An 11,392-nucleotide genomic window follows, 5' to 3' on the forward strand; every position below is an offset into this window, starting at 1 on the left:
TGGGTCAGATGTCAGATCCTTTGTGGAACAAGATTTCTATGTGGACAACTGCTTGAAATCCATACCAACGAATGAGACCGCAATAAGTCTCCTGAAAAGGGCTCAAGAGATGCTCGCTCTATCTAATTTGAGGTTGCAAAAAATCATCTCCAACAGCTGTGAGTTAATGGGAACCTGTCATGTGGATATTTGATTATAATCTAACTAATTATATACAATCATTAACTACTAAAAAGTACCTTAGATGTATTCACTTACTGGTGTGACAGATGGTTATCTCATAATATACACACTAAGATGCCGCATGCCGCATGCTAATGAGCTGATTTGAGTCCGGCGTGATGTCATTGAGTCCAGCGTATATTTAATTTAGAGCTATAGCCACTCCCCTGCCCACCTGCTGCTGGTTCATATGGAAACAAACTGTCATTCAGCAGCAGGTGGGCATGGAGAGTCAGGAGCTCATGAATATTCATGATCTTCATCATTATCAGCTGGAGCTTTTCAATACAAGATGTTGGCAGATTGACTGGGTCAATTAAAGAAAGTGACCCAGCATTGTGCTAAGAGAATCAATTACTTATTTATGTTGCCCTTAGTTAGGACACCATAAAACTGGTGACAGGTTCCCTTTAATGGATGCCTTCTCACCCCAAGACCATTCAAGTGATCTAAAGGACTTGGATCTTAGCACCAACTCCCTTCTCATGCACCGGAGCCTCGGTTTGCTCTGGGATTTTAAGGCAGACACATTCACCTTTCAAATCAGCAAGGAAGAAAAGCCTTTCACATGCAGAGAAGTTCTGTCCACTATAAACAGCTTATATGATCCTCTGGGATTTATAGCGCCTGTTACCATCCAAGGAAAAATGATGTTAAGAGACTTCACCACAGAGACGTCTGATTGGGATGATCCACTGAACATGGACAAAAAAGACCTGTAGACAGGTTGGAGGAAGTCTCTCAAAGCTTTGACCAGCCTTAACGTGGCACTACCCTATGCTTACTTGCTATCAACTGAAGTCAAGATGCAAAGACTGTATATCTTCTGTGATGCTTTAGTCAAGGCAATTGCAGCTGTAGCATACCTAAAGATCATAGACGTCAAAGAACGATGCCATATAGGGTTTGTTATGAGCCAGACCAAACTGGTGCCACTCAGCGAACACACAATACCCAGACTGGAACTCTGTGCTGCTGTGCTTGCAGTGGAGTTGGCTGAGCTTATAACGACAGGAATGAACCTGGAAATCGAGGAAGTTGAGTTTTATACGGACATCAAGGTAGTCCTAGGATATATTTGCAATGAAACCAGACGCTTTTACGTATATGTCAGCAATCGGGTGCTAAGAATCAGGAGATCCACTTTTTCTAAACAGTGGCACTACGTGCCCACACACCATAATTCTGCAGACCACGTAAATAGATCGCACCAAGCCACCTTAAGGACACAACATGGTTTACGGGTCCTGCATTTATGTACCGTTCAACGTCTCGCAGTATCGGATCCGACACATTTAAATTGGTAGACCCAGATGCCGATGAAGAAGTCCGACCTGAAGTATATGTTCTACGTACAGTGACTTCGGACCACCAACTCAAATCCCATAGTGTCAACAGGTTCTCCACCTGGATGTTGCTCGTTTGTGGTATAGCCTGTGTAGTTCAGATAGCTCAGTCTTATATGTCGACATTACCTGTGAGTCAGAAGGCAACCCGAAACGCGCATCGGGGTAACGCCATCCTGGGTTGCACGCACCTCCAGTGAGTTCTTTTGATGCAACATATTGTAGATACCATGGTTTATACATATGATATGTGATTGTTTTTTGATATTCTGGTTGCCAGTATCCTTCATTTATGTATCATGATTGTTCATGTAACCATGGATCATTATTTTTGCTGCATCATGTTTTAACATATATTTATACAATTGCACACATAACATATACTCCTATATCATGTGTGCTACCAGGATGGTGTTTTCTGCTGTTACCTTTTCCTTTTAACGTCAACATCATTTTACATGTGAAGATTAATTTAACAAAAGATTATATTTTATATGGGTACTTTGTGACCTCCATTTTTTGTTTAAGTCTGGTTCTATGTCTGGCCCCTTACTTAGCCACAATATTTATTGGGACACTGTCTGAGGTATTGGCATAGGGCTATTTATGGTCTTTCTCTGTATTTATTTACCTAAGCAAAGGCCAAACAGTCTCCAAGGATAACGCTTTGAAAAAGTATATATAGCAGTGTACTATTATGTGAGCTATGAGGTATAATAGATGCAGTGTGTATAGATTTATAGTATATACAGCAGAGTACTGATATATAATATACCTGTACAAACTTCATCTATTATACCTTGTACCTAACATATCAGTACACTGCTGTATATACTATATATCTGTACACACTGCATCTATTATACCTTGTATCTCACATATCAGTACACTGCAATATATACTATATATCTGTACATATTGCATCTATAATACTGTGTTATATATGCAGTGTGTGTGTGTGTGTATGTGTGTGTATATATATATATATATATATATATATATACAGTACAGACCAAAAGTTTGGACACACCTTCTCATTCAAAGAGTTTTCTTTATTTTCATGACTATGAAGGCATCAAAACTATGAATTAACACATGTGGAATTATATACATAACAAACAAGTGTGAAACAACTGAAAATATGTCATATTCTAGGTTCTTCAAAGTAGCCACCTTTTGCTTTGATTACTGCTTTGCACACTCTTGGCATTCTCTTGATGAGCTTCAAGAGGTAGTCCCCTGAAATGGTTTTCACTTCACAGGTGTGCCCTGTCAGGTTTAATAAGTGGGATTTCTTGCCTTATAAATGGGGTTGGGACCATTAGTTGCGTTGAGGAGAAGTCAGGTGGATACACAGCTGATAGTCCTACTGAATAGACTGTTAGAATTTGTATTATGGCAAGAAAAAGCAGCTAAGTAAAGAAAAACGAGTGGCCATCATTACTTTAAGAAATGTAGGTCAGTCAGTCAGCCGAAAAATTGGGAAAACTTTGAAAGTAAGGACTATTTGACCATGAAGGAGAGTGATGGGGTGCTGCGCCAGATGACCTGGCCTCCACTGTCACCGGACCTGAACCCAATGGAGATGGTTTGGGGTGAGCTGGACCGCAGAGTGAAGGCAAAAGGGCCAACAAGTGCTCAGCATCTCTGGGAACTCCTTCAAGACTGTTGGAAGACCATTTCAGGGGACTACCTCTTGAAGCTCATCAAGAGAATGCCAAGAGTGTGCAAAGCAGTAATCAAAGCAAAAGGTGGCTACTTTGAAGAACCTAGAATATGACATATTTTCTGTTGTTTCACACTTGTTTGTTATGTATATAATTCCACATGTGTTAATTCATAGTTTTGATGCCTTCATAGTCATGAAAATAAAGAAAACTCTTTGAATGAGAAAGTGTGTCCAAACTTTTGGTCTGTACTGTATATACAGAGCAGTGTATTGATGTGAGGCATACAAGGCATAATACTGTTGATGCATTGTTTATAGAAATATGTGGTCAGTTATGCATTATGGTCACTGTGTGTGTGAGGTACATGAGGTAGTGGTCACTGTAACTGTCTGAAGTATTATACATGAGTGAGCAATGAGTAAAAATAGGGCATGGGGGGGTAAATGACAAGAAGTGGAGGACCTCCTCTTACCATTCCATTCCAGTCTGTATGGATCAATGCAGAGCTGACTGTGAACTTCTAATACTTGCTGTTAGGGGTTGAAGGACCTGTGATGATGTCATCACAAGTCCTGGCAGATGTACCTTTCAAACCTAGGAACTACACCATTTTCTAGATCTAGAAAATAGATCCTGCAGGACCTGTGATGCTCAAGATGATGTCATCACAGGTCCTGGCAGATGTACTGTTCTAACCTGAGAACTACAGTTTACACTGTGCAGTTCCCTTACAGGACCTGTGATGACATCATCAAAGGTCCTTTAGCTTTAGAAAGATAGACAGGAGCAATTAGGAGGTGGGGCCTCTCCTCCACTGCGGGCCCCTCTTCCTCACAGGCCCCATAGCAGCTGCGTGGTCTGCCTATATGGTAGGTACGCCACTGCCTGTTCCAATAAACAAGTTAGACTACAAAGAACAGTCCTCTTATTTGGAAAACAGAAATGGTTTATGCTGAATGTCAGACTGCACACTGTGTGAACGTGCATGAAGACAGAACAATATGTCTCCCTGCACTCTCCAATATTCTTCTATTAATCATTTTCAGCAATATAGTCTCTAGCGCATGAACACTTGCCACAGGTCTACCTATGCTCAGCTCACAGGATAATGGTGGAGACCACGCGGGTTCATGGTTTTATCGGGCTGTGACATCACAGGGGATGCTATCTGCTGTTTGGTTGTCTGCACAGCATTATGGGTGATCTTCTGTTTCTGGGTTTATCTACTCTACACATAGTTTAGCTTTGTAACACGTGCAGGCGCCATTTTAGGAAAACCTGATTTGTTACCACAAAGCGTGAGAAAATTTTGATTAGTTGCGAATTGAAGTTTTCCTAAACTTCGGACCGAATTCTGCTTCGAATGCTTTGCTTTTCTCAACACTACTCAATTTCTATAACTCTGCTCTTCACTTTAACAAAAAAAGCCTATTTCACTATTCTTCTCACTGTCCAATAATTTCAAATGCGTTATTGACACTTTCCACTTCCTCCTCAGTCCTGAAGTGCAGACACCTGTTACAGATCTCACTGCCAAAGACCTGGCCACCTACTTCAAAGACAATATTGACAACACCGCACCGGAAATAATCTCTCAGCCTCCTAGCACTATCAATCCCCTTACCTCCCACACCTTCCCATGCTCACTCTCATCGTTTGACCCTGTAACAGAAGAAGAAGTCTCCAGGCACCTCTATTCCTCTCATCCCTCTACCTGCCTCAGTGACCCTATTCCCTCACACCTCCTCCAGTCTCTCACTACAGCTGTCACTACTCAGTTAGCCAAAATATTCAACCTCTCTATTCTGGTATCCTTCCCTCTTCTTTTAAACATGCAGTCAGAACCCCATTATTAAAAAATCCATATCTTGACCCCTCCTGCTATGCTAACAATGGCCTGTATCTAATCGCTCCTTCATCTCTAAACTCCTGGAATGCCTGGTATACTCTCATCTAATCTGCTTTCTCTCTGCTAACTCTCTTCTTGACCCACTACAATCTGGCTTCCGGGCTCTTCACTCTACAGATACTCTTACTAAGGTCTCCAATGATCATGGCTAAAGCTAATGGTAAATACTCCCTACTAATCCTCTTTGATCTCTCTGCAGCATTTGACAAGGTAGACCACCAACTCTACTCAGTATGCTCCACTCTATGGGCCTTAAGGACATGCTCTCTCCTGGTTTTCTTTATACCTCTCTGACCATTCTTTCAGAGTTTCATTTCCCAGAGCTGCTACTTCTCCCTTTTCCCTTGGGTTCCTCAGGGTTCCTTGGTCCTCTTCTGCTCTTTTTGTACACTGTGCCAGCTGGACAAACCATTGGCAGATGTTGCTTTCAATGTCATCTCTACGCCGATGCTACCCAGTTATATACCTCACCCCCAGACACCACCCCTGCACTACTACAGAATACCAGCGATTATCTGTCCACTGTGTATAGTATCATGTCCTATTTCTGAAACAAAATATTTTGAAAACAGAAATTCTGGTTTTCCCTCCATTTACTAACTTACCTAAATGTGATGCTTCTATCTTAGTGGGTGGCATGACCATAACTCCTAGGCAGCATTCCAGCTGTCTTGGGGTTATGTTCGACTCAGACCTTTCCTTCACTCCCTCATATTCAGTCCTTTGCATGCCCTTGCCATCTGTACCTCAAAAACATATCTAGAATCCATCATTTCTCACTATAAAGACAGGCAAAGCTCTAATTGTTGCCCTGGTTCATTCTTGTCTGGACCACTGCAAGGCACTACTGATCATTCTCCCCCTCAGTAAACGCTACTCTGTTTAATTCATCCTGAATGTAGCAGCCAGGCTTATCTTTCTATCAAATGAGCAGACAGCCTCCCCTCCTCTCTACAATGTGCCACTCCATATGTGAGGAGGAGGCGGAAACTCCTGCCCAGACGAGCTGTGGCAGCAGCAGGAGATAAGGAAAACTGTCCCCAGAGACGATGCACCTTCTGACCTCCTATTACTGTGCATCAAGTTTGGTGTTGGAGGTATGAAGATCAGTCTCTTCCCTGGTCCATGCATTCTCCCTCCTACTCCACACAGCAGCAGTGGGGTAAGTTACTGTGGGAGGGAAGTTAGGAAAGTCCTGAAGATGCTGCCCCTGCACATCTTGTGTCCCACTGTTGCCCTTGCACTCTCACAGACCCCTGCCCATCTACTACCTCAACTTTACCTTACACAGAGCTTAACTAAGAAGTTATGTCTCCCAGTGAACCCTTCCCTTTCATCAGTGGCATTTCCAATTTTCCCAGCCCCTCATCCTCCATAGAGCTCTGCCATCCAGTACCCTCACATATGATGTATATTTCTCTGGAGATTATATCAGTACTGGAGCGTAATAAGAGGAGCGGCTGATATTAGTCTTATAAGATGTAAATGTCTCTAGATGTAACTGGAGTATGATGTGATTTCAGACCTGTAAGTAGGGGCCGATTTGCTACGTACCCTACCTGGGGCCCCCCAGGAGCCTCTGGCAGCCAACTAAAACACCCCTATTATAATCTGCCATTGCCAACAATACAGTTGCCAGACTAATGAAAAACCTGTTTGGGTGTCACTAGTTGAAATCTTCTGCAATGACGTGCGCTTAATTCACCAGAAATGGCAATAATGGGATAACGCAACCCTTCTCCCTGTACAGAATAAAAACCACAGTTTTAACATTTTAGCTGGTTTAACTTTTCAGACACCCTGGGCCAGATTTATCATTAGCTCAAGTCAGAATAATAGAGTGAAAAAGTCGCATATTTTTGCGCAATCGCTAAAAGTGCGCATAAATTTGCGACTTTTTTCGGCTCTGCTCTATGCTCGCCAGTTTTCTGAAAGTGGGCGTGTTTTTTAATGTAAATAAATCTCTAGACAGATTTACTATTGCGACTATTTAAAAAGTCTTTAAAAAAATGCGCAATTTCACCCCAGTGAGGACCATGCTTATCTTATGTGACTTTTTATTGGAACATGCGACTTTCGTAAAAGACGTGCAACTTTTGTAAAGCCGCTTGCTGGCGGATAAACTGCTACCATCAAACCACATTTATTACAGTCTTAAAGGGCTGATCATAAATCTGACTTGGCTAAAACTGACTTTAGCCATATGTGAAAGTGGAGTGAGCTGTCAGTAATGCTTAAATATGACCCCCTGTATATTAAAGATAAGATGGTTCATCGGGTGATCACATCTTTCACGGGTCACCTAAATTTATTTATTTCACGCATTTTATAGCGCTGCTATATTCCACAGCGCTATCAGAATGTCTTTGGAGTGTGGGAGGAAACCTGAGTACCTGGAGGAAACCCACACAAACACAGGGAGAACATACAAACTCCATGCAGATGTTGTCCTTGGTCAGATTTATTTTTAGTCGGCAGCACATTGCCCAGTGCTGCCCATAACCAATCAGTATATAAGGTTAAACAATCGTAATAATGATCATTCATCCCAATACAGAGGAGATGATTGCTGCATGGGAATGCAACTGAAGGAGTGGACTATGGTCAGGAACAAATAGTTAATTTCTGATAGTTTCCCTGTGCATTGCCCATGTAAGGGAGTAAATGTGGAACAATTACAGATGTGTATCTAAACCACTGATTTCCATGTACGTCTTATTAAATTGTATGTAATGATGTGTAATGTTCCATGTGTCTTCAGTATATCACCTACGTTGTCACTAGCACCTCGCTGAGGAGAGCTGACATTGCTGCATATGTCTTTGTCAGTGACCACAGTATAATAATGTATATCTCCTTTTTCATATCACACAAGAGGGACATATTTTGTATTAGAGCCACACTCACACAAGGTACATTAAGGAGAACAATAGAAAGGTGACTGTAGACTTATGTGAAGAAAGTCAGAGAAGTTCCCCACCTAAATGTATTTTTTGAAAAATGAGAATAATAACACAGCCTAAAAGTGGAAATAGCATTACTTGTCCATTTCCAAGTTGTTTTTGCTGCATTTTCTATTTCTCCTCTAACACAGTACCTGTTGAACTTTTAACAGAAAGTGTGACTGTCGTTTCAGTTTGAAGAGGCTGTAACTGAGCGTTACTAGGGAGAGTATGTCTTCAGTACTACTCAGCGCTGAAGACCCCTGTTAGGCCACATGTCCATAGTCAAGGACTGGGGTAGTGACAAGAGGCGGCTGGAAGTCTCTGTACGTTTCACACAGGCATCTTCTGCATACTGAAGAGTGAAGGCAGATTTACCTTAGCAATGCTGTTAGACTTGGTATGAGGACTCTTTACACCCTGTTTTCTAGTAGAAAGAAACAACGTCAGCTCTGGGAACAATGGATTGAGCGTGCTGGATTTCAACCTTTCTAATTCTTTTTTTCTCCTCAGAGTTAGGATATTACCATACATTAGATAGCTGATCATGCTGAAAATAGTAAGTTTGGACAACTTCCATTTAGGCCTCATGCACACGACCGTTCCGTTTTTTTGCGGTCTGCAAACTGCCGCCCGTGTGCCTTCCGCAATTTTCAGAACGGAAAGGGGCGGGCCATTGTAGAAATGCCTATTCTTGTCCGCAAAACGGACAAGAATAGGACATGCTATATTTTTTGGGGCGTGCTGTCCACATCTTTTGCGGCCCCATTGAAGTGAATGGGTCCGCATCCGAGCTGCCGAAACGACCCAAACAACAGCCGTGTGCATGAGGCCAAAGGGTTTTCCTGGCATTAGATATTGATCACATATTATTAGGGTAGGTCATGACTATAAAATCGGTGGATATATGGCACTCATACCGATCAGTTGCTTGTGGCAGCTGCCGGAGCTGGAACTTACACAGAGAGCAGAAGAAGACAGCTCCATTCTAAGTGCAGTGGCTGTGCTGAGCAGATTGGGAGCTGGGATGCAGTAATCCAGCATGGCCACTACATTGAGAACAAAGTCTGAACACTCCATTCTTCTAGCTGCTGCAAACAGCTGAACGGTGGGGGTGTCGGACCCCATCAATATGATGCAAAACGAGATAGAAAAAAGGGAATATGATATTGATGAGCTATCCTAAGAATAGGCCATCAGGCCATCAATATCTGTAGCCTGGAAAATCCATCTAAGTCTTAAATAGGTACAAATACTTATCTGTTATCTGAGGAACATTCACAATTAGTACATTTGAAATTAAACAACCATTTTTATTTTTTGGTGTGACCCTGAAGAATGATCTTGAGCCTAGCAAAAATTCCAGCAATCCCACACTTGCCTTGCTTCACATAGTACGTTGTTGACCTATTTTTATATGACCACCTACCAAGAGAAAGTTTCTAAATTCCTGATTTTTTTGACCAATTGAATAACAACATCCTTTGGGAAGAAACAGTAAGATTTGTTAAAATAGATGCTTGCATTAAAGGCATGCTCGTCATGATCCTAAACTGTTACTGGTTTGTGACACTGCCCTTGCTTGGTCTCCTACACATTTCCTTGTTTCTCCTGACTGGTAAATGGACCATTACTGCTTAGTATCAATCATTGTCTGAAATTTCTAAATGTGGTCACGACCCTGGTTTAAAAAAAAAAAAATGCTGTCAAATTCAGCAATTAATTCTCCGTTGACAGAAGAAAAAAAAATGGGAAAGTGATTGCTGTTGAGTGTGACAGTCTGACATTTGCTATGCATTAACGTGACCCCGATGTAGCCAGAAGTGCTGACAATGCTATATACTCAGGTACAGTCCAATTCATCTCCATGTGATACTGCTATAAACTTTCTTCACAAACTTTCTACATTGTAGAAATTTTAAAAAATCTATTAACCATTTTAATAATGGAAGCCAGATGAACTGTCGGACCCTCATCTATCAGATACTTATCGCCTATCTAGTAGATACGGTATATAGTTGCATTGTGGCGAAAGCCCCCTTAAAGTCTAAAATCATTTGAAATCTGAAAATGTATTTTCTCTGATGTAATCTCAAGAATTGAGGAAATTGAGATATGATGACCTGTTTGCTGGTGGCAGTGTCCCCAACCAATGTACTGTACCAATTTTACAACACCATAGGGAATAAGTATGGGTACGGTATGAGGCTTAAAGGGTTTTTCCGGGTCTTCTATATTGATGACCTATACTCAGGATAGGTTATCAATATCTGATTGATGAGGGTAAAACTGGCATCAACACCGATCAGCTGTTTGAAGAGGCACAGGTGGTTCGGGGAGTGCTGCCGCATTTTCCTAGGCTAGTGATGTCATGTTCCTTGGTCACATGGCCTGTGTGCAGCTTAGTCCCATTCAAGTGAAGGGGATGAGCTGCAATACCAGGCACAGCCCCTATAAAATAGATGGCGCTCTGCTTTCTAAGCTGTAAAGAGGGGGCAGTGCTCACAGGATTGCCGGAGCCTCTTCAAACAGCTGATCTGATCTCCACTGATCACATATTGATGACTTATCCTGAGGATAGGTCATCAATATAGAAGACCCAGAAAAGCTGTCTCCTGGCCTGTCTGAGATATTACTGTGATACTATGGTATTCCTTCCCGACAATTTCTGACTCATATACTACACAGTCTATTTTCTACCTGGAAAATATCACTGGTGTCCTTGCTGCTTTTTAAGTGATAGAGGCCATCACACAGATCACTAATGTAGCTTTAAAGCATGAGCCCATTCTCCAAAGTCAGCATTAAGAAATAGGATATATACCATGGTTCACCATGCATCATTTTAGCCACACAATTATAAAGCACAATACAATATAATTATGCGGAAAACAGCAACAAACACAAGCAGACAAGACTATACAACTCTCTGATGCAGGAAGGTTACTTTGTTGGAAGAGAAGGGTCTGGATTCCTTTCTTGAAATCTAAAAAATTACAACTCATACGTACTACTAGATTGCTGGGGAATGCGGATTGATCCATTTATCCTGACATAGTTGAAGTTGGGAAGGAATTTTTATCCCTAAAATGAGGTAATTAGCAACTACCGCCTAGGGGGTTGCCTTTCTCTGGATCCACAATGCAGAATAATAGGTTGGACTTGATCTGTGTCTTTTTTCAACCAACTATATTACTACATCATGTATCCATTGTTCATGCCCACATGGCAGTAATTCATTTTATACATGGCTTAATATATAAGGTTAGAGATTCAGTTGTAGCTGATAGAGTTCCTAAGCCA

Source organism: Bufo bufo, chromosome 1 (assembly GCF_905171765.1).
Source record: "Bufo bufo chromosome 1, aBufBuf1.1, whole genome shotgun sequence".
Classification (NCBI taxonomy): domain Eukaryota; kingdom Metazoa; phylum Chordata; class Amphibia; order Anura; family Bufonidae; genus Bufo; species Bufo bufo.